A 23,972-nucleotide genomic window follows, 5' to 3' on the forward strand; every position below is an offset into this window, starting at 1 on the left:
CCCCCCCCCCTTTCCATTCTGTGCGTCTGCTACTGGTAGGGGTGAGACAGGAAAACACAGCTCTGTGTGTCTCTGTGTGTGCATGCGTGTGTGCAGGGTGGGGGCTGATGCGAGTGTGGTGTCTGTCGTATTTGGGAGGGAGAGAGGGACTCCAGACCATCCTTGCCACCCCAGCTGTTATCACAGATCGGTGCGCTGTATACGCATGTGCCTCCCGCGCTCTGTCCCTCTTACATAACACATCCAGTGCAGCAGAGGACACGGGAAACCGCGACCCCAGCCCTCAAAGCCCAAATTGGGTGAGGTGACAGAAGGTCGGGAAGTGTCCCTGGGTGGCATTCTTCGGGGACTTGGCTCCCCATGGGGAAAAGGAGGACTGGAAGGAGGGTTTCTTCAAGTGTCTCTCTCCTCTCTCTGCTGACTTGAAAGCATCTAACTAAAAAGGACCGCAGGAACTAGTCCTCTGTAATGAGAAAGCTTTTTACATGCTGACGCCCAGGGAGAGGGGGGCGCTCAGGAATGCAGAGAAGACCCAGGGTCCTTACTAGGACGCTGCGGGGAGATCTGCTATAATGTATGGGCGGGTGGGGGGCAGTGGGATGGCTTGGAAACCGGAGGAATCTCCTGATAATAGGTTTCACTTGGAGGCCTTAGGACACCTGTAATGGCTTAGAATTCACACAGGAAGATGTGTGTGCAACTGACATTGCAAAACCCCTATTCTCTGCACAGTTTTTTAGGCCTAAAATGAATACAGAAAAGCTTGTTTCCTGTACTTTCATTATAATGGAAAATTTGAACTGATTTTTTCCCCTTCCTTTCTTGCAATTTTGAAAATAACTGAACTTACCTCCGGATAAATGTGGGTGCCCTCCCCCAACTCCAAGACTAAACCTCAGTAATTCACAAGAGTGCTGTGTTTTTCTAACATACCCAGAGCCCGAGAGAGTCAAGGGCTATTGATTTTTCTGTTGTTTCTTTTGTTGTGCATAATCAAGCCCAGAAATTACTTGAAATATTAATAAGATCCATTTTAATTAAATTTTCAATGATCTGTCCTCCTAGAAAAAGGCAATTTAACCTTATTAGAAATGTTTCCTCCAGTGATATAGTAATATTTGGTGATATTTGTCCTTGAGCAAACCCAGTTATTTTTTGTATTTGCATATGTATTATATATTACATATGTTAGAAATAGCAAATGCCTCCTTGCTTTTTCACCTTCTAAGTGTGCCAAAGCAAAATTTTGCCCAAGTAGATTGTGTAATGAGTAGATTGGGCTTGATTTTTAGGATATAGGCCAAATAATGTGTCAAAACAGGAATGCCTGTATGTGAATAGAGTGGATATCATTTTCAATATTAAGAGAAAATTCCTGTGGACCCCTATGGAATCATGTTACCACCTGACAACTGTCGTTTTTATTTTGAGCTGAAAGAGATTTACCAATATCCACGTAATGACAGTGTGTCTCTAGTGTCATAATCTCTTTTGACCACTAGGTTTGAAATGTGCGATGTATTTCTTGTATACAGAAAAACATTACATTACACTGGCGAATTTTTTGAAAATTGTCTGAGACAATTTCTTGGTTTGAGTATAGGCCAGGTATAAAATAAAATTCATTTACTGACACCTATATATCTGTTTTGGTAATGGTATGGTTAACTTTCCTGGAGACTGTTTACATTTATTTAAGGGTATTTAACATTGACATGAGATTGATTTGGGGACAATTTTGGGTATGGTAACCTATTAATGATATTATAGATATAAAATCTGACTGGTTTTTAACTGGTTAGATACTTATGGAGGTGTTTGATAAAATACCATTGAAGTAGATAAAACATTTCTGTATTTCCATTAAACATGGAGTCTGAAAAATTTACTGTGTATATATTACATAAGGAAATAATGTTATTTGCCTCCATTGAAAGATTAACCAGCAGAATCTTTAAATTGATCAGGCTGCTTTTACATGCAGTGTGTTTGCGAATGTTCTTGTTACCATGAAAACAAAACAGAGGACAACATATGTGCAGGCGTTTCTTGTGGAGTAACAGTGCATGTGTCTGCTTGAACTTTTGGCACTTTGTCACTATGCAGAAAACCAGGTTGAATCTTTTATGCCCACTCAATTTAAAACAATGACCTCAATTTAAAATTTACCTTTCTTAAAAAAACAAACAAAGGGCACATTTTAATAGTAGCTGTAACAAAAAGGTACACTATTTGTTTTGTGGTTAGGTTTTTGAGTTATTAGTAATTAGCTAAAGATCATTTGATAGCTTAACATAGGAAAACTAGTTTTAAAGACCTACCGAGAATGTTATTTGGTATTAGGGAAAGTGTGATCCACTTAAAGATGTGAAGTAATTTAGTGCCTGACTGGGTAACTATTATAATAAGGGAAAAATGGCTAAGATCCACTGGATGTATGGTTGTGGACCAAATAGGTTGCTCTTCTCCTGTTTGTTAAAAAGAAACACTGTCTTCACATTTGGTAGAGTCAGCATCAGCCGAGCTTGTTGGTCTACTCGGTAGTCCTGCAGGTGGAGAAGTGGTTCACAGTTTAAATCTCTACCTGAAAATTTCAGTCATACGTTTCTAGTTCATGAATTTATGTGTGAATTCATATTTTTGCTAGAACTTGACTGTCAATGTCGCAACATTTATAGTGATATCATAAAAAAGGAGCAGAGGAAGTTCACTAACTCAACTTAATGAACTTCAGGTTTTCTAAGGAATTTCAGACCATCCAGTGTGAATGAATTTCCTCTAATCGCACAGGTGGAGCCTTCATAAATACTGAGTAAGACTTCCATGAATGTTCCAAGTCAAGCTTCACCATGTTTGAAGCTGTGGAGGAACACAGAGGATTAGAAAACTACAAAAATAAAATTGTGCCTATTTTAAGGAGACTGTATGAGAAGTACTGTTTTTCTGTTTGTTCCTGGTATTTGATCACCATCAAATGCATAGCTTCTTATATGGCGTTCATGACAATGCATACAAAAAAAGAGATGGTAAATCAGTTTTTGTGGTTATGAGATGCCATTAAGTAACTGGGGAAAATATTTTAGCACTTTGTTATTGTGTCACAACTCTGAAATGTTCACATGGAAGAGGATAACGTAGCTTCCTTAGTCTGTGTGGTCTTTGGCTTCTCTAAGATGCGTGGGTGGTGGACACCAGCATTAATTAGATGGAGGTCTACACTGGCTTCATGGCGACCCTTAGAATAGTGTCAGAACTGCATGATATTTGGGTCACTTTCATTCTGGGACAAATATGTGCTCATCTCAACGTACACCTCCATGACTCATCATGTGAGGCATTAAGAGTGACATATGATCTATTCTACAAGTGTCTATAACTTTAGATTTTCTATCAGCTTAAAGTTGGGAGGAAAACTGTTTAGACCTATTTGAAGCAAGTGCCTTGGAGAGAGGAAGAGAGATGAAAATGGTTTGTGTGACTGAGAGTGATTCTGGGCAGGAAGCAGGTGGGGTCTGAAGTACCACTGCTGGCTGACAGTGTGGTTGGATGTAAGGTCAGGAATCACCCAGGACCAATGTTTTTGACTTGCCACTCACATAGGAAGGTCTGACAATTAAGTTCACAAACTTGTCATGGTGTACTTAAGCAGGCAATGCTGTTCCAATTACTCAGGTTTCCCATTAGTATGTCAGGTTGTGTTGACGTGTGGCAGGGCCTTGCTGAGTGGTGTTCATCGTTATTGCATGTTTTTGTGGGCCATATGACAACAACTCTGATGGCCACTCCAGAAAAAGTTGCAAAATGGCTTCAAAGGGTGGACCAGGTGCTGGCCTCAGTGCATAGCTTCCCCAGGGGAGTACTTTGGAGGTAACTGCAGTAGTATTCAGCAATGAGGTATGTAGCACCTTTTCTAGGTCGAGGACTTGAACTTAATTGTCAGACCTTGGTCTGATCTTCATCCTCCTTTCATCCTTCTCTGACATGTACTCCATCATTGTTGGTCAATGCATTCACTCATCCAGTCATTCAACAAGTATTTTCTGTAGATCAGGCCTGTGCTAGCTCATCAAGGGTGTAATGATGACCCAGACCACAAATGAAGTTTATAATTATTTGGAGTTGACAGATGTTAATCACTGGCGAACCAATGTATGTAGTATCTCGTTTGTCTTAAGTGCTGTGGAGAACACGCAAAGAAGTGTGTATCACTCCTGCTTGGGGATGAAGAATCAATTAGAAAGATGGGTGAGGAGAGGTTAACATTGTACAAAGAGGAAATAATGCAGCTGCCTTGAGGTGGGGGAATATACAGTGTTTCCAGGAGTTGAAAGCAGCCAGCAGGGCTGGAGGGCAGATTACGAGAGGGGGATATACAGGGAGACCAGACCAGGTGGGCAGGGTCTCAAAGGCAGGTTGACCACCTGTGTGATTATCTAGCCTGGCATACATGAAGACTCTCTTTGGCAAATCAGCATACCTGATGACCCTGTTATTATAGGCGGATCCCTGAAGAGGGAACTTTGAGGGGCCATCGCTTAGAAGAGCTTCTGTGTTCACACCTGCCTTTTCACAAAGCATCCACATCAGTTGGCCTTCACCCCCTGGACATTTTCTATAACTCTATAAAAAAATGCTGATTTCAGTTTGAGAGACTCACTTGTTGATTTGCTATTATTATTTGTAGAGGAACTTTTTTTTAAGAATAAAGAATGTTTTAAAAGAATACTTATTTGGTGCTCCAGTTAACTGAATTGGCCAATGTCATTGATTCAATTAATGTATAACTACCAATTCAGAAGTCTTTACGAGGTTGCTCTGTGAAGTGCCATTAATCTTTGGATCCCTGCATGAGGTTAATCTATATGTTTCTAAACAATTAGTGAAAGAGTGAAACATTCAGCTACCTACCTACCATGATTTCTCAACATGACTGTAAATATTAGGATATTTGGAGACATTTACATCTGATTTTTTACTTTCCATGTGATTAGGGGTCAGTGTAACATGAAAATATGAAAAAAAGAGTAGAATAAACGGTTAGTGAAAATAGCTTTGTTTTGTCAACCGTATCATTTGATTAATTTGTTCCCTGCTTTATGCTACGTATAATGTAGGAAATTTAAGTGGCAAAAAGAGACCACGTTAGATAGTAGCTCCGAGCTTGGGTTTGGTAGTCAGATCCAGAGTCAGAATGAGTAACTGAGAGGTGAAAGGAAGATGATCCCCTGCTTTAAGAATCTTGTAATCGACAGAGGAAATATGGCTTATAAATAAACGTTATTAACACTACAAGTGAAAGGAGAGTATAGATACAGACAGTATCTTTTTCTAACTGGAAAGAGTAGGGGGTTGTTATGGGATGATATTCTTTTTGATTGGGGGCCTTGAAGATTTAATAGAATTTTAGTAAGTAAAGGGGAAGGAGAGAGTCCCAGCATGCTGTGACCTGCAGCGGAGTGGTGGGTACATAGGGACAGCGGGTTGGGGGTCAGGTGAGTCGGGATCGGTGCATCTCTCCCAGGTTTTTTTGAGCATCAGAGCCCTGCTGAGAAAGCTGGACTTCACTGATGGTTTTTAATCAGAGCAGAGATGCTATAAAGTGCACGTTTCAAAAACTTATAAGGAAGACTTTTTATGGGATGAATATCTTGGTGGCAAGGAAATAGACTGCCAAAATGTTCAAAAGAGAAGTTGAAGAGAAGAAGGTTGCCTCTACTGCATGACTTTATGAATTCTTTCCTCCTGTTAATGGATACCTTTAAAAGCACCTTAAAAAATTATAGATAACAAAAGCAATCAAAATATGTTAGACATGGCCAAACATGTATGACCTGTTGTCAATTTGAACATGATTTTAAATAAAGTATCACATTATTGTTTAAACCTACTAGAATACCTTTTTTGCTCCAGAAAATATAAGTGTTAATAGTGAAAATTGACCATCAGACATCCACTTATAAAAACACTTGTACTTTAAATTACTAAGTATTTCTATTTTTAGGTGTATATGTGTAAGGTACAGACAGGTAATTCATTTAAAGGCTAATTAGAATACTGCTTTTTAGTTGATAGCAGATGTATCTAAATCATGACAGTCTCGGCCGGATAGTGTAGTGCAATGTGTTTGAAATGCAGTGCTTTGTTTGGCAAAGATTTATTTGGTGGTTTCATTTTCTCTGAAAAACAAAGTGGGAGATCTTGGAAGCTCTTATTATTTGCATTGTGGCAGATTGAATTTGAGTCCAGAAGCTCAGCAAAAAGGTGGGACTTTTGAAAGTCTGCAGTAGGTCAATGTAGACACACCTTCGTTTGTATTTGCTTAGGGATGTATAAGTGTGTGTTTGTACAGGCTTGTATACATGCACACACATACATAGATCTTAGAAAATCATGTGTTCAGTGAGAGAAGATTGTAGTACTTAAAATACAACATGGAGTCTCATCCTGATGGTTGCAGAAAGCAGTTTTTTTTAAAAATGGAAATTATGTCTAATTCCATATAAAGAAGATTATAGGAAAGCTAATTTAAATCGTAAGTAGCTTTGTTCACTAAAATGTTAGATTTATTTGAAACTGTGCTTTATTTCTTTTGGAAGCCAGACAACTAGTTTAATAGTGTACGTATGAAACGCTAATTTGGCTTGTTAATTGGATGCAATTAAATCGAAGTTACTTTATACTGCTTAATTGTCTGAAAATTACATGCGTTGCCATGCCTGTGTAGCATGAGGCAAAAGCCCAGGGTATAGCAGGAATAGGGGTGGGAGGAAAGCAAGATCTAGTCCTATCTTTGCAATTAACTTTCTTTGAAAACTTGGAAACAAGTCATTGAAGCTCTCCGGACCTCATTTGGAAGTGGAAGAGATTGGAACAGATGGCTCCTAAAGTCTCTTCCAACTCATATTCTATCAGTTTATAAATTCTACTTTGTAGCTGTAGAGAATGCAATGTCATTATATTCTGTAATTATGGCATTACAAGGATGAACTAAACACTTAAAAAAAATCAGCACAGTGCCAATTTAGCAAATCCGTTAGAAGGAAAAGAATTTAAGCTTAAAGAGCACTTACCCCGTGCCAGGCTCCCTCCCAGTCATTCTCCTTACCTTAGCTTCCTTAGCTCTCACAACAACCCTGAGAAGATTTTGTTTTCATATCTTCATATTTACACGTATGGGAACTGAGATTCAGAAAGTTTACCTGGTTTTTGCCAAGACTCTGAGAGTCATTGGGGAAGTAGGATTTGAACTCAGCTATTTTCACCCCTCTATGCAGTATAAGCAATTGTCAGCACATCAAATTTATTCAAATTTTAAAAAAATATTGCCAACCTTTTTTTTTTTTTTTGAGACAGAACCTCAAGCTGAGCCCCTGGGTAGAGTGCCATGGCTTCACTGCTCACAGCAATCTCCAACTCCTGGGCTCAAGCGAGTCTCCTGCCTCAGCCTCCCAAGTAGTTGGGACCACAGGCGACCGCCACAACGCCCGGCTATTTTTTGGTTGCAGCCATCATTGTTGTTTGGCGGGTCCGGGCTGGATTTGAACCCGCCATCTTGGGTGTATGTGGCTGGCACCTTAGCCGCTTGAGCCACAGGTGCCGAGCCTTGCCAACCATTTTTATCACTTATCACTACTGTCTCCCCTGAGCAATGTATAGATGTACACCCGTGGGAGAAACAGCCTCGGGGTTAGGAACCTCGGTTTAAAGCAGACAGAATTGGATAAATTTCAGCCGTACCACCAGCTAGGGGAATCTGGGAATTAAGGTCACTTAATCAAACGGAGGTTACAAAATAAGGATAACACCTGTTCAAGTGTCATTGTGAAATTTTTGGGTGAATGGGTGTTCCCGTCTCAATGAGCACATGTAACTTTTAATACCCAGTAGCTGTGGATTATTATTAACAAGGGATTAGACTCAAAGAAAAACACAATGGAATTCGAATTGTTGTGACAGTAAAATATTACTTAAACGTTCCAGATGGTTCATTAAACTCTTGATGGAGGTGGTTTAAGAAACACTTTTAGAATGTACATGGTTTCAACAGTTAACTACTAGAAACATTATTTAGCTCAGCCCGTGCTATTCCAGTGAAGTGAACTAAATTCTCTGGTTCTCTGTGGATAATTATTCTGGAGTTTTGGGTCTAAAAATAGATTTGGGGGCATGTATACCCAACTTGAACTTTTGTGTAAATTGTAAGAGGCAGAGAACCAGTGTTTGCTCATGGAGATTTGGGCCTACTTAGAATACACAACTGGTGTTCAGGGGACCGCTAACTTTGACAAAAAAAATTTATTAATTCAAGGAAGATTTATTAAGCACCTGCTCTAAGAAACGTGCTGTTCTAGACATTGGGGATTTATCAGCAGACAAAAATAGTAAAAAAATCTGGCCCTCATGGAGTTTGCACTCAAATAGACTAATTTAAACTTTTTACGACAAATTCAGTAACTGTACTACTTTTCAGTGTTTTCAGGAATCTTTTTTATGGTCTCTCTTAACCCAAGTGACAGTTTAAGAAGCATTGCAAGGCTGGTGGCGCCTGTGGCTAAGTGGGTAGAGTGCCAGCCTCATATAACAAGGGTGGTGGGTTCGAATCCAGCCCTGGCCAATTTGTAACAAAAAAATAGCCTGGCATTGTTGAGGGCATCTGTAGTCCCAGCTACTTGGGAGGCTGAGGCAAGAGAATCACCTAAGCCCAAAAGCTGGAGGTTACTGTGAGCTGTGATGCTACAGCACTCTAGAGAGGGCAACAAAGTAAGACTTTGTCTCTAAAAAAAAAAAAAAGCATTGCAAGGCTTATTAAATCACTAACAAAAATATACCATTTATTTTTACATATATGTGTGTGTGTGTGTGTGTGTGTGTTTCATAGTAAGGTAATTTTTGGAGAGGTAACTGTTTTTATGTAACTAAATATTGTAGCGGTGTTTTTTGGTTTTCTTATGGTTCAGCATTCTGGTCCTGCATACCTGTAGAATCAGGTGCTGGCTATTATTTTTCATGGGCAAGAAAACGAATGGTTTTCAAATGACACATTCTATTAATGTTATCAAATGCATGTATAAGTTTGCCAAAGTGAAGAGGTTTGTTTTAATCTTATCTTGAAAGCACTGTTCATTTTTTTTTTTTACTGATAGTTCTTGATATAAAATTTGTAGTAGGATGGTTCACATTTTCACCAAAGTGTGGTAAACGCAGGGTACGACACTAGATATTTGGTGAATGATTAAAATTTTCGAGAGGCTAATGGCTGAAATGCTATCATGCTAAGATGGGAGGGGATATCAAAACCTACTGAAGGAAGCCCTCAGTGGGTTCAAGCGCTGGCCTTGCAGCCGGAGTCCCTCGGTCTGCTCACCTGTAAGTGCTTCTTGGCATGTTCAGTTTTATGCATTCTCTAGGAAACAACGCCCTGTACCTGCTTGGTGGGCCACCCACCCAGCAATCACAAACACCTCTCAAAGCCACAGTGGAGGGCTCTCCAGACCCTACACTTGTTTTTAGGGCAAGTGAACAAATGGAGCCATCTCCAGGTACACTTTTCACTGCAGTGGGATGGGGAAGTTTGTAGTTGAACTGGGATTCTTCCGTCTGGGACACCTTTCTTTGGCCGTGTTTAGTGCACGGAGCTCTGAGAAGGAAGCTGTGTGAAGGCCACCGGTTGCTCTTGGGTGTGGGATTTCAGGAAGAGTTGTTTCTCTGTGGGCCTGTTTGGATAAATTAGGCATAAAAGAGAGAGTGTATTCCTTTTCTGATATCCTTGCCCCAGGGAGGCGAAGAAAAATGAAGGCGGGAAGGCTGGGGGTTGTAAAGCTTTCCTCTCTTGGGTAGCTAGTGGTGAAATCTTCTGTCTTTGCAACTCAGCAGTGCCCCAGGGACGGTCCTGATGGCTGGTTCAGTACTTCATGGATAGGTCATGGCAAGTTCAGCCTCTGATTATCCATGGAACAGTTACCAAACTTTATTTTTCTTTTGCCGATGCTTATGTTTTAGATAATGTCGATTTCTCTAAGCCAGGGAAAATTCAAGGATTATAAACGTTCAGTTAATTTTCTTGTCAGTTTTAGTAGCCATGTGTCAAAGTTTACATTGGGAGAAATAGAAAAATATAGATTTTGGGGGTAAAATGAGGATTTCAGATATCTGTTCTGCTTTTGTGAGAATATGCTCATTAGAGCCCATGCTAGGGCTCTAGGAACAACAGCATGTGCAACTCTAAACTCTGACCCCACTACTTGATTGCTTGCCTTATTATTGATTTTCAAAATGATTCAGGCTAAGTGGCTGTACTTCTGTTATATTTCATTGTTTCTTCGTCTGTAAAAATGAAGCATTGTTTATAGCACTGCCCTACCTCCTGGGAATAGAGCAGGGTAACATAAGAGAATTGGAGTGGCTATTTTTAGTTGGTGAAGCAACACTCAGTTTTGAGAATAATTCAATTGTTGAAAAAATCGGACAGGGTGCAATACATTTGTGAAAGGGGTTAGGAGAGTGTTTTCAAGATAATTGGCTGATACTGATGCAATTTATTATAATGTTCAGGAGCTTCACAGCTTGTCCTAATACCGGCTGGTGGGTTTACTTAACATTTTGTGTAGGTCACGCAAGCACACGTGTAACAAAGTATCCAGGGAGACGTACCTATGTTCTAGCAAAAGAAAAGGAATCCAAAGACATTTGTTTTCGAACTTGCAATCTGTTTACTTGTTTCAGTGACCTCAGTAATATTCGTGATGAACTTGGTGCCCAAATTTAATCGAAAGTAACATTCAAAGTGGGTCAAGTGGCTGCGATTATTCTAAGTAACCTTTTAAAATAAATCACCCGACAGTATAGAATAGAGCAAATGACTGGACGATAAACTCCAGATTTCCCCCGTCATCAGTTGATTTTTGGCTCTGGTGGGAGTTTGCCAATGTGGAACCTGATGATATCTGAAAATGGTTGTGATGGGAATTAATAGCTAATGTAGAAAAATTTTACACTTGAGCAAATAATCCCAGGAATTTATATTGCGAAGAAATTGTCCTCATGATTTACGTTTCTTTTCCTGTACTGTTATGAGATGAGGTGAGGGTAACATGAAGCAAACAGAAGACCCTTTGAAATTAATAACAATATTTCCATGGCTTCATAGGCTGCTCTGATTATATTAAACTAACTCGTCACATAACTGTAAAAGCAAACAGTGTCAAACAGTATATTTGACATTTGGGATCTCCAGAGCCAACTGGTTTTAGTTTAAATTTCATATGAAATCTTTACAATATGTCACACAGTTGTGTAAATCAAGCTACTGTTCTTATTTATAGTTGATATGTATTTCTAAAAAAAATGAGGCAGAGCATGGGACAGGGACAAAGCAGTGGGATTTTGAGGGTCTTTTGGGATGTGCAAATAACCTTCTTTCTTATTTGGTGTGACCTTTTCTTAGCGATTTTTTCCAGATGGGTCAGATCTTGGTTTTGAGCAGGCTGCATCTTCACTATCAGTTGAATCTTTTGTGAGTCATTTCACGTCTTCCTTTCACTGTGATACAGTTTATAGTACTGCAGTGATGACTTATTTAGGGCATCTTTTAAAGTGTCTCATTTAAATACGCTGATTAATTTTCTTAAGGGTGGCATCAGATTTTGCTTTGTCAGCTGGTGACAGGCCACTTTGCAATGTAAAGTCTCTTACAGAATTTTGGGATTAGATAAAACCATTGGAGGCATCATTTCATCCCGGTGAGGACAGATCACCAAGACTGCCTGCATCAGTCTCTACTTTAACATGTTTTTATTTTTTAGGGTGGCCCGTTCTGCTCTTGGTCATATGTGTTTAACAGCAGTTGAGCCCTCTGTAGCTGTCTAGAATACGTTTACTCATTGTCTTTTGTGACAATCCTGTAATTATTTAAAGATAGCAGTCGTGTTCACCTTAAGTATCTTTTCCTCAGGCTAAATATTCCCAGTTCCTTGAACTAGACCTCATGTGATGTTATTTTCATTGTGATTTTATTAATTTCTTCAGGGATCTGGTTGGTTATGCCCGAAATCTACTCCAGGCTATTTTTTGGTTTGTTTGTTTTGTTTAGTTTTTCCTGTTCGATGGGGCCTCAAAAAATGAACTGCTTATCTCCAGTTACTGTCCAGAAGACGGCCTCTTAGCAACTGGTTTAGGAATGTTCTACAGGAAAGACCTTGCCATCTTGCTGAGACTTTCTAGGCAGTATAATTAGAACTGAGTTGGAATGTATAATAATGTAATACAAATTGATACTGACAAATATAATTACTGAGATTCTGGTATGTAGAAGACTTACAGGAATATAAAGTAGACTATAAATACAAATAGACTATAAATGTAAATAGAATATGAAGTATAAAGAGTCACTATTCTCATCATCAAAACTTTTATAATCTGCTCTAATCTGCTTCTGAGAGAAAGGACTACTTAAGAGAAGCAAGAATGTAAAGAAGCAGGTTAGCTACCATAAGGGAGATAAATATGAAGTACTGAGAAGGTATAATAACATCAGCCCTGGCTGAGGACTGGGGAGCGGTTTCATGGCAGAAGGGGATACTTTGCTCAGGCAACCTCACCAGTGTGGCAAAGTGTCAGGCGCGTTTCAAGAGAAGTACCTGATTTTAGGGCAACATAAAATGCATATTAAATGAATGTTGGTGAAAAGTTAGAAAGATTGGGATATATTTTCTAAGAACTTGTATTCTAGTTTAAGGAATTTATATCTTAAATGATATATAATGGTGGGTCGTAATGTGTACTGTTGAGAGGCTGGTCCTTGACTGTAGCATTCTCTCACTTTAGAAGCACAGTGTAATGAAATTAAAAAGTAGATGGAAGATATGTAGGTGAAAAAATTTATGCAGAAAATATTCAATTGCATTTATAAATAGCATGAAATATATGGAATTTGCATGTAAGACACTGGGTTTAAATCGGCATATTCCTATTATACACTGTCTAGAAACCCAACAATTGCAGGGCTGAAGACTTTAATGATAAGGGTAGCGGGTCCTGCTGGTAGACATAATGGTATGCTCACACTTGAGCCAGTTATGCATACCTTTTTGACCTCCTACTTTTTGGCCATATAAGTGACATGCCCTGTTGATAGACTTAGCTCAGATGATTGCTGTTATATTATAAATCAAATTAACTGTTAATTAAAAATGGGGATATAGAATATTGGAAAGTCTTTCATGCATATATGTGACTTGTAAGAATGTCATCTATAGAGTACCCTGGACAACGCAGAATTTCATTGCATCTTAACAATTAAAAAAAATCCTTCCTTGAGATCTAGACTGCCTTTAGTACCTATGAAATTTGCCTGCACAAATCGCTGCACTTTGTTCCCCATAATGAATAGTAAAGAAGGGGAATATTTCAACAGGCACATATTTCATAGAACAACTGGATGTATATACAGAAGTAATATATTCAATAAAAATCAAGAATTAATAATATGTTACTGAAACAAAAGTTATAATTTCCTAAGTGGGTACTTTGATTTTGGAACTCTTATTTTAACCATTATGGAAATTAACGTATTTTAGACTTAGCTCCAGTCACACTTTTAGTCTCTGGAGAAGTATACAGGACTTTGCCAGGGACTAGGAGGAATAAAAAATACTACATTGTAATAAGATAACATATAGTTCATAAATTTTCAGTTTTACTTTAATGCATCCAGTGGGAACACTGCTATTTCCCTAACAATCTTGCCTACAGGCCATTTGAGTACTTAACTATTATTTAGATTTTATTGAGAGCCTATTCTGAAGTATAAGTATAGATGGAGGCTGAAGAAGGAGGTTTTCTCTTAAACCCTTGAGTACTATGTAAATATATTTCTATTTGAAGAATATCTTGACTTTTACTTAGAGCTTGAAAGGTACGAGATGATGATACCTGATCTTGTTATTGTCCGGAGGACAATATAGTCTCCAACTCCAGACTGCTGACCAGAAGTGGTCAGTGGCCTTTTAGGAACTGGGCAGCACAGCGGGAAATGAGTAGCGGTGAGCTAGCAAAGCTTCATCTGTATTTAGAGCCACTCCCCTCACATGCTCCCATCACCACCTCAGCTCCACCACCTGTCAGTTCAGCAGTGGCATCAGATTCTCAAAGAAGCGCTGACCCTACTGTGAACTGAGCATGTGAAGGATCTAGGGGGCCTGCTCATTAGCTCATTGTGAGAATCTAATGCCTGATGATCCGACATGGAAATATAATGCACTTGAATTGTCCCAAAACCATCCTCCCCACCCCCAGGGTTGGTGGAAAAATTGTTTTCCATGGAACTGATGCCTGATGCCAAAAAGATAGCGGGTGGCTGCTTTAAGGGATCTGAAGACACTAGTAATTTGTACCGAAGGCCACTTAATAAAGAGAAGGTTATAGATTTTTCATACAGTTTGTAGAAAAATATATCCACTGTGTTTTGAAACAATACTGAAGTCCAAAAAAGGGTCTTCTTAGAACCAAAGATTGTGAATCAGGTAGGGAAGTTGTGTTTCTCATGAAGGCTTCAGTTGTTCATTTGTGTGTGTGGGGTGTGTGTCGTGCTCTCCCTCTTCAATCCTGTTCAAGTATATTCTCTCAGTGAGCTCTTTGCTTTGGGGTATATGTTGTTGAATTGCTGAATTTTGAGCTGGGCTGTGATTTGGGAGAGTCCCAGCTCTAGAGGAGCAATGTCATTCTTCAGTGTATAATGGAAATAGGAAGTGTACCACAGAAAGAAGTGAGGTTGATATTTTGTTACTGCATTTCTTAGGAGCCAGTTTTCTGCAAAAACAACAAATGATGGGTGAAAGCTCACATAAGACTATTACTCAATGTGGGTATTGTGAGGGAAGAGTAAAAACACTTTGTATACACTTCTGGATATTTTTAGAGAGGAAGCCAGTTTGTGTAATAAGGTAGCCTATCACAGTCTATCACATCGTAGACTTTTCAACGTCTAAGAAAACGTGGAGACTTTTGAGGTGGAGATTTGGGATTTCAGAGGCATGGGGACTCAGATATTATTGTAACGATTCACTTTTACTTTCCTATTTGAACCTCTAAGTGAATCCAATCTTGAATTAAATAAGGAGTTTTCAAAGGGTTATCTTGGGGGAGCTTCGATTCTTCAATCCTTTTCATCGAATGAAATATGTACCTTATTAGGTTGGAATTGTGCATTCTCATAATGTACCATAAGCCACGAAATTGGAGCATTTACATTTTTTCCCTGCAGTTACTAAAAAGAAAGTGTAAAGACTCATATATTGTCTTGCAAAACATCCTATGATCTTCACAGTTTGTTCTCTTTCGTGATATAGAAGAGATGCATTTAAAAATAACAGTAACCTGATGAACTCACAGTTTATCATTCTGGTTTGTATTTTCAGTCATGTATTTATTCACAAGTTTGTTTTATTGCTGCCATACTGGTCTTTATGTCCTCAGTCTACACTAAATTTATTATAATGCTGATTTCATTTAGTCTGTAATTGGGATTATAAAATAGGATAGTCATTCCTCCTTTGTTCTTTCCAAGTAACATCATCAGCAATTAAGTGTAACCTAGAGAGTGTGAACTTTGAATTCATTGAGCTTAGGATACTCATATACAGTTTGTGGAGTGTTAATTATAGATCATTAACAGGTGGTTTGAAGGAATAAGTAAAAGTGTTGTAATCAAAAACACCAGAATCGCTGCAGAGAGTTAATGGCTAAAAGAATGATTGACATGAGGAAAAAAAGATACTAAAATAAGTTGGTGTGGGATCACTCAGGAGACACTAGTGTTTCCTAGGATCTGATAAACCAAAATAAGTATTACTGTCAAGAATTCTTCCATGCAGTTTGGGAAGCTTGAGGAAGGATATTTAAAAGTTGCTATATTTAAGCTAAGCAAATAAAGGAGTTGGATGTGATTATTTCTCACACCCCCCCACTCCCATCAGCACTCACTTTGGGGTGCTAGTTACTACCAAGTAGTAAAGAAGGAGAGGTTGTAATTTGGAGAGAGGAGTTTGGGAATGGGAAGGGTTTGAGATTCCTTTTCAAGGAGATTGAAAGGAGCCCCTGTGAGACCCTTGCAGCTAAGCAAGTCTTGAACTGAATGGGGACTTCAATTTCTGAGCCTGTTTCTTGAGAGAATGGGGATAGAAATGTAAGTGAAATAAATAATAAACTCAATATATTACACTGTGCACACTTAAGATATTGTGACAAAATATTCAGCTGTGTTATTTACATCTTTAGAAAATAAAACACCAGAAAAAGTACTGAAGGTTTTGCATTTCTTTAAATGGGTAAACCTGTTACCGTGATTATTGCCTTAGGTAGTAAGTGACTGGATAGGACAATTAACATTTCTTCAATTATAAATTTTTTTATATGTACCTTTAACATATAAAAATTCAGTAACCTTTTAAAAATGAAACTTTTTATCAAGAATGGGTAGATTGGCATGATGAAATTCATGAAGGTATCAAGATTTCTGTGTTAATTTTTAAGATTCATTTTTTGGTGAATTCATAGGTTACAATGCAGTGCACATTTTAAGTATTGATGATACTTATAAAATCTAAAGTATATTTTTAAAAATATACTTTATTTTTGAAGGTAGTTTTAGGTTCAGAGCAAAATTGAGTGGAGGTTACAGATTTCCATGGACTTCCTTTCTCCACATATACACGCCCGCCCCCATTGTCAAGTCTTGCCCCAGAGTGGTAGGTACATTTATTGCAATCCAAGAACCTAAATTGATACATCATGATCACTCCAAGCTTATATTTTAAATTATGTGAATTCATGCCCTGAGGTGAAACATTGCTTAGTTCAAACCTTAGCAATGTTGGCACAGTATAACATCTGTGACATTTATTCGCCATGAGTAGAGGATCTATAATGTGTTCAGTAGTTGACAGCATGTCTCATGTCTAAGACTGAACAAACTGAAATTAAACTATTCCAGTTTTTTATTTCAGAATGATTATACAGTACCTTATGATCTTATTTTTTAAACCATTATTAACCTTAAGCCACTGCTTTTCTACAATTACACATGGTTATAATCTGGTGTATGGCTCATAACCAAAAGGAAGGCCGGACATTCAGGATTAAAGAAACTTTTAAAATAACCCCCCCAAAATATGAATGAGTAATTTTCATTTTAAAACGGCCTGGCCAAACGCTTTGTTTGCTATGAAAGAGGATTAAGTATAAGAATGAAAGATTCTTAAGAGACTATGCCTTTAAAACAATATTAGTTGAGCGATGATAAACTAAGGTCCTAATAAGTAAAAGGAATTCACATGGTGTGTAGTGAATGGTGTTTTCATAGTGAAAATAAAGAGAATATGCTTTTAGAAGACTCTTAGGAAGTCTTCCTGCTTCCTTTGACCTCACCGCAGCTGTGCGGGCAGAAATTCTTTTCCTGTCTTCCACAGTTGCTTATGGAAGAATCCACAACTGGGGAGGAGATGAGAGAAAACGAGGGGACAACAGAATGGCAACAACACTTAAGTCATTTTCACTTTGGATAATTAAAAAACAATCCTAATGGGAAAAAGAGAGTCCTCTTTAAGGAAATTACCTTCAAGATTTAGCTAAGAAATTGTGCGCAGGGAGAGGGCTTGCACCCGGTACCTGGCAACCCTGCCTGGTCCTCTGGCTGGGAACCTGCAGGGGCGGAGAAGCGCGGGGCGGGGCCGGGGGGGCGGAGCGCGCGGGACGGGGCGGAGCGAGGGGCGGGGCGGGGCGCGGCTTCCCAAGGGAGGCGGAGCGGCCCGCCCGGGAGGGGAGCCCCGGCCGCCCCCGACGCTCTTGAACTTTGGCCCCGTCCGCTGACACCCGAGGGAGCGTGCATGCAGTGACGTCTCCGCGGGTTTCGGCTGCACAACAGGAAATGCTCTTGGCCTCCCCCCTTCCTGCCCAGAGAAAGTGGGGCTCGCAGCTCCCGGCGGCCGCGGTAGCGCGCGCCCAGACCTACTTTCGGGGCCCCGGCGGGAGAATACGGGTCCTGGATGCCCCGGACTCCTCTTACCCTGTTGTCAGGGGGCCTCCAACGCGGGGAAAAGCCCAGGGCTGGGCGAGTGACAGTTATCCCTGGAGACCCATCACCCGCACCTCCCTGGGCGAGAGGACCGGGGCTCCCGGCGCGGGGATGCTGATGAACGCTGACCTCGGAGGGCCCGAGGGTTTTGTCACTGCCTGGCTGGAATATACAGGCTTTCTTTTCACAAGGCCTGGACAGGAAACCCCTTGTTTTCACTCTCCTAACTGCCACCTTTTCACTTTGTTGTGGAAACAAAGATATGAATGTTTAGTGCAAAGCACAAACGTCATGCCGTTATCCATTGGAGGCAGAATTACAAGTGACCTCAGTATTGTTTGGGTAGAGTGATGAATTTTGAAGGAAGGAAATAGTAATGATGTTGCGAATCTGAAGACAGTAGCTAGCTCTGGATTTATTATCCTCAAATTACAGATGGATTTCTATCTTTATTATTTTTGCTAGAGGTAGACTTTTAAAAATAGAAAACAAGTAAATGCGGGCATTTAAATTGAAAAGTTTAAATTTGCATTAGTGATTTTTCAACTTATATTTTAGAATTAATGTTTATAATCTAGTAACTTAAATCACAGTGTCTTGTATACTTGCAGGTGTGGTAAAGAGGAGTGGAGTAGCCGCCAAGCTTGGTCATTGAGATTACTTCCCCAGCTGACTCATGAATAGGCTTTGTAATGGTAGATTGTTCCTTTGGCCACACAGCCAAAATGCCAAAGTTCACTGAGAGGTCTGCTAAGGTTTCTTATATCAGAGACTTGAGGGAGAATGGATTTACTAGGTGAAAATACTATTTAGTAGTTCCTAGTAAACCTACAAATCATTCCAAACTGGAATGTACCCTGTGTTTACCTGTTTGAGTTAGACTGTCAAGAAGCTAACCGCTGACCTGTGCTTTTATGAGTGTTGCCTAAATATTTTCTTCTCAAAGAGGTCCCTAACAGGATCATTAGATGTATTATATAGCACACTGTCATTTCCCTTGGGAAACTTTCAGCTGATTTATGTAATAAGGACATTTAAGATTACATTTGGAATAGTCACTATAGGGTTTTGATTTATGTCTCTTTTTTGAGTAGCTTTTTCTTTTGACAGAATATACCACAAAGATTCTTTTTCTCTTCTGAGCTTCATTCACGTTGTTATTGCACCGAAGTTATTTGGTTATAAAATGCACAGAAATATTGGTACATGTATTCTCAATGGCACACTTGTAGGGATAAATCTAGAAGTTAAGGACAGAGAAGCTGTAGCTCCTTGGAGTTGTGTTAGGAATGCATACTCCATCATGGTGCGCGTTTAATAGTTAAAGGATTCAGGGAGCAAATTGGATGAAGTGGGTAAAAACATTTTGTGAAACTGGAGAGCCCTGTGTTAATGCAAGATTAATTTTTTATATGATTCTTTTCCCCCCTCTTTCCCTCAAAGTAAAATTGTAGAGAGGTATGTCTGATATAGCAAAGAGAACTATTAAAGTGTGTGTTAGTTCCATCTTTTGTGGCCATGATATAATTGGGTTTCCTGCCTGCTATTTGCTCCCTTAAGATATAACTGCTTTTAAACACTGCTTGGGCCTTTATGGCACTGGTATTATAAAAGTATTTATTTGGTAGTAGTATTATAAGGGTCAATTACTCCTGATTTGTATTAACAATAATCCCCAGTATTTATCCAGCGTCTTGTTGGAGGTGCTAAGTAGGATACTTAGACACATTAATGGAATCTGATAATCACTAGGAGATTAACATACTACAGTTTTATGAAAACTGTTGGTGAGGAGTCCTTATGGAGTGCATAGGTTCTGAATTTTTATAACTGTAATCCCAACTCATACCACATCTCTAAGTGTGGTCCAGGCGTATGTGATTTGATTCAGACATGAATTACGAATGTATCTACTTTGGGGGCATGTTCCATTTTTTGTTCTGCAGAATAATTTTGTGCCTTTGTAATGATCAAAACTACAGTTCTATTTAGGGTGGGTAGAAGAATATCTGTTACCTCTCAACTGAGGATTTGTGTTTCTTAGAGGAAACTCCTAGAGTAAACACAGGCCTCCATTATATCTTGGAATTACAATGTGAATTATCTTAAAAATTACTTTTAGAAAAAATTGGTTGTCTGATGTCCGTCTTTCCCAATGAACTACACAAGTGAGGGCAGAGTGTTTTGGCCTTCCTAAGTTCCTAGTACTTAGAATGGTGCCTCACCCTGACATAGTTGCTCAGAGCACAGGTGCTGAATGAAGGACTAAACATAATCCCTCTATTTCTCATATTTCAGATGCTATTTCCTAGTCCCCAGTCATAGTTTTAAGGTTCTCTTTTCATTAAGTGGTTTAAATTCAATGAAAGTGAGATACTAATTTTTAATGAAATGTAAACATATAGTAGATGCACAGTAAACATTAAATTGAAGTAATAATGAAAGAAACATGGTATTTAGCAATACTGTGATCTTGAGGCCTTGTTTACTGTTTTCTTCATTGACAATGCCCCTTTCTTTTCTAATGAGAGTCATTTTTGAGACAGAGTCTTACTTCATTGTCCTCAATAGAGTGCTCTGAATTCATAGCTCACAGCAACCTCAAACTCTTGGGCTCAAGTGATTATCTTGCCTCAGCCTCCCCAGTAACTGGAACTACAGGCACCTGCCACAATGCCTGGCTACAATGCCTGGCTATTTTTAGAGATGGGATCTTGCTTCTTGCTCAGGCTGGTCTCTAACTCGTGAGCTTAGGCGATTCACCACCGCTGCCTCCCAGAGTGTTAGGATTACAGGCCTGAGTTACCATGCTGGCTGAGAGTCTTTTTTAAAAAGCTCATTGACCTATTGAAGATGTTTAGTGACGTTAGAGACAGGCCCAACTGAATTTGAATCATTTTAACTAGCACTTAACTGTCAAGCTCTACATAGCAGTTTGAGATCCAAAGGTTCTTTGAATTCTTAAACCTGACTATTGCCAAACAGGATCAGGATTGTGGATTATAAGTCATTTGTGTGCCTTGTGCCTGATATGGTGCCTGACATAGAATGTAGGGGCTCAGCAGGGCTGGCTTTGTGGGCCTGTGACCTGTGCATTTGCTCAGGGCTCCACGCTGAAAAGAGCCCTGAGTTTGGTTTAATGCTGTATAGTCACTGTCTTGAAATTAATTTTGAGCATGGGGTCTTAGCCTCTCTGACTTGCTAAGGTGCAAGTAAATGAAAAACAGAATGTTTGGGATCTATCCCTAAAGTATCTCAACTAGAAAATTATTTGGAATCAAATATGAATGGCTTTAAAAGAAAGTCTTTTCCAAAATATCCTCTCAGTTATAATGTAGGAGATTGTTGCTAAATGTGGCGGGAAGTGTAATAGATAGCCTCAACTTTATATCCTACTTTTTTATATATCATCTGTTATATTTTGGCTCGTGTTTATTTAAACATTCACTGTTAGGGTATCAGTGAGAACTATTTGTTAAATACTTATTTTCAGTGGTATGATTATTCATTCATTATAATTTTTTGATGATAGTGCATTGGGCAGGATATAGTATATTAAAACTTTTTGTTTTCTGGAGATTGCTGTGTATTTACGTGCTTATACCTATAAAATAATAGGAGTGGACAAAGCAGTCTTTGAAAAAATTTGTTAAGACTGTCCGGGGATATAAATTTCATAGTTCTTATTGAGAACCAGCTTTCTTGCTGAATCAGATTTATGGCACAAGGAGTGTGGGTTTGAGAGCCTGCCTACCTGGACTGGAAGGTAGTCTCACTTCCTAGTTGTGGGACTTTGGGCAAGTTATGTCATTTTTCTTAGCCTCAATTTCCTCATCTGTAAAACAGGGACAACCTCTTAAAAGAGATCTTGTACATATTTAATGAATTGATACATATAAAGTGTGCGGTGTATAGAAGCCCTCAATAAATGCTCGATAAGGAGAAATGTCTAGGCCGGTTTGCATTTTATTATTTAAAATTTTAAAAGGTCTCTTTATTTGCTGATTTATTTGTGTTATTTATAGTTATCAAACACTAACAGAGAGCTTATATTGGTACCCTAAAAGACATCGTGGTGGATGTCTTGGAAGTGAAGTGAAGGTACATGACTTTTAATCCTTGATTTAGTGTATTGTGGGCTAGGGCAAATGTGAGGGGAAACAGAGAGATAAGAAGTCCTTAAAGGGGACCTAAACCCTCCTCGGGGGACAGCTGACATGAGCATGCTCTCAACTGCCCTTGGAAGCTTCTGCAGATGTCCAAACAGCTTGTTGAGGGCTTGACAGTGTATGGGGAGTTTAGGGGATTCTAAACAGCTTAGTTTGGCTGAATTTAAAGGACAGGTGGGAGAGTGTGAAAAGAGCGGTAGAGATGTAAGGTTGACCCAGGTCATGAAGATGTGAACCAGAGAGATAGGAGGGAACTAAACCAAGAGTCGTACCTCAGACGACAGTGGGGGCAGGAGTTTCTCTAAGTAGGCTCTGAGCATCAGTACCAAGTGCTGTGGTGTGTTATGATGAGAACTGGAACATGATTTAATCATTAGGCGATGGCTGGCATTTATTTTTATCTATCATTTGCTTTTTAGTGAATGACCATTTAAGTTCTATTGGTAGGTGTAGAGAAGACATTTATATTAGACACCAGGGTTTCTGGACCTAAAAGAGGATTAAGTCCTGGATTTCCAAAAGAAGTTGTAAAGTCCTTTTCTCCCTCGTTCCTTCAAATTAGAATAAACCACTGGTTTGAGATTAGTGTGTGGCCCCACTTAGATTGTAATTTTCAGTAGGAATAGGGCAGTAGAGCTTGATTTATTTATCTTCATAACTTCAGAATATGATGGAATTTTTGGTTCACATCGATAAATGAAAAAAGTTGAGTGCCAGGCACTTTCCTAATCCCTTTACCTGAGCTAATTTAGTTAACTCTCATGTCTTATGAGTTCGTGTTTCAGGTTTTTTATTTCATGAGGCAGGGTTGTTGTTCATCTCCTAATTTTATAGATGAAAAATCCGAAGGACAGACAGAGAACTTCATGTTTTCCAAGGTCACACAGCGATTACGTCTGAGAGCTTGAGTTGAAGCCCAGGCAGTCTGAATTCAAATCCCAGGCTTCCTTTTTCCGTGACTGCATCACCTGTTTTCTTACAGCATTTCTGTTTACATTTACCGGATAAATGGGTGAATGAATGAATGAAGAAGAAGAGGGGGATTGGTAGTTTCTTTATCCAGATTAGCAAATCAGAGTTTAAAACATTTTTTCTGTCTGTTGGTGGTAGATACCTTGTACCTTTTATTTTCCGAAAGGAAGTTTATTCTTCTGTTACTTCAAATAATCTGACTTCTAAATTCTTGAAGCATAAAATGTATTAGGGAATTCATGTCCTAGTAATTAGGGACTTGCCAGATGATTTCTTCCTCCTGGTGTGGGTCATGGAGTCTTCCTGGTTGGGGAAGACATTTGTAACACAAACCTGTTCTCTGAATGGGGCAGGAGTGGAACCCCATTGGTTAAGGCCACAGCATGAAGCTGTGTAAGCCACTCACCATGTGATCTATGACTGGACCAATGCCAGCTATGAGTGCCGTGACCTTTGGAAACCAGGATTTAGGAGATATCAAGATGACTGAATGACAGTAAGCAGCAGAATGCAACAGAAGGGACATTATTCTTATGTTTGCTACTTTCTCTTTAGCTGTAACTCTGTGACCTTATGAAGTAGTTAATGCAAAACGGGGCTATAATTCTTATCTTTGGAGAGGAAATGAATGGGAAAGGAAATGTTTGCTGGACTGACAGATGGATCGAACTAACTGTATCTTTACAAAGAACAATTTCATTTGATGGAACTAACTTTCCTACTATAGAAATACTTTGGAAAAGTTTCTTTATGTCCAGTAACAT

At 39.2% G+C, this 23,972-nt stretch overlaps 1 protein-coding gene across 1 annotated transcript in view; it reads left to right on the forward strand.

Annotated features, from left to right (window-relative positions):
- HIVEP2 (human immunodeficiency virus type I enhancer binding protein 2) overlaps positions 1 to 23,972 on the forward strand; it is a 177,477-nt gene that overhangs the window by 1,154 nt on the left and 152,351 nt on the right. The gene's annotated exons all lie outside the window — the stretch shown is intronic.

This window comes from Otolemur garnettii, unplaced genomic scaffold, assembly GCF_000181295.1.
Source record: "Otolemur garnettii isolate 467f Iridium unplaced genomic scaffold, OtoGar3 scaffold00042, whole genome shotgun sequence".
In the NCBI taxonomy this organism is placed as follows: Eukaryota; Metazoa; Chordata; class Mammalia; order Primates; family Galagidae; genus Otolemur; species Otolemur garnettii.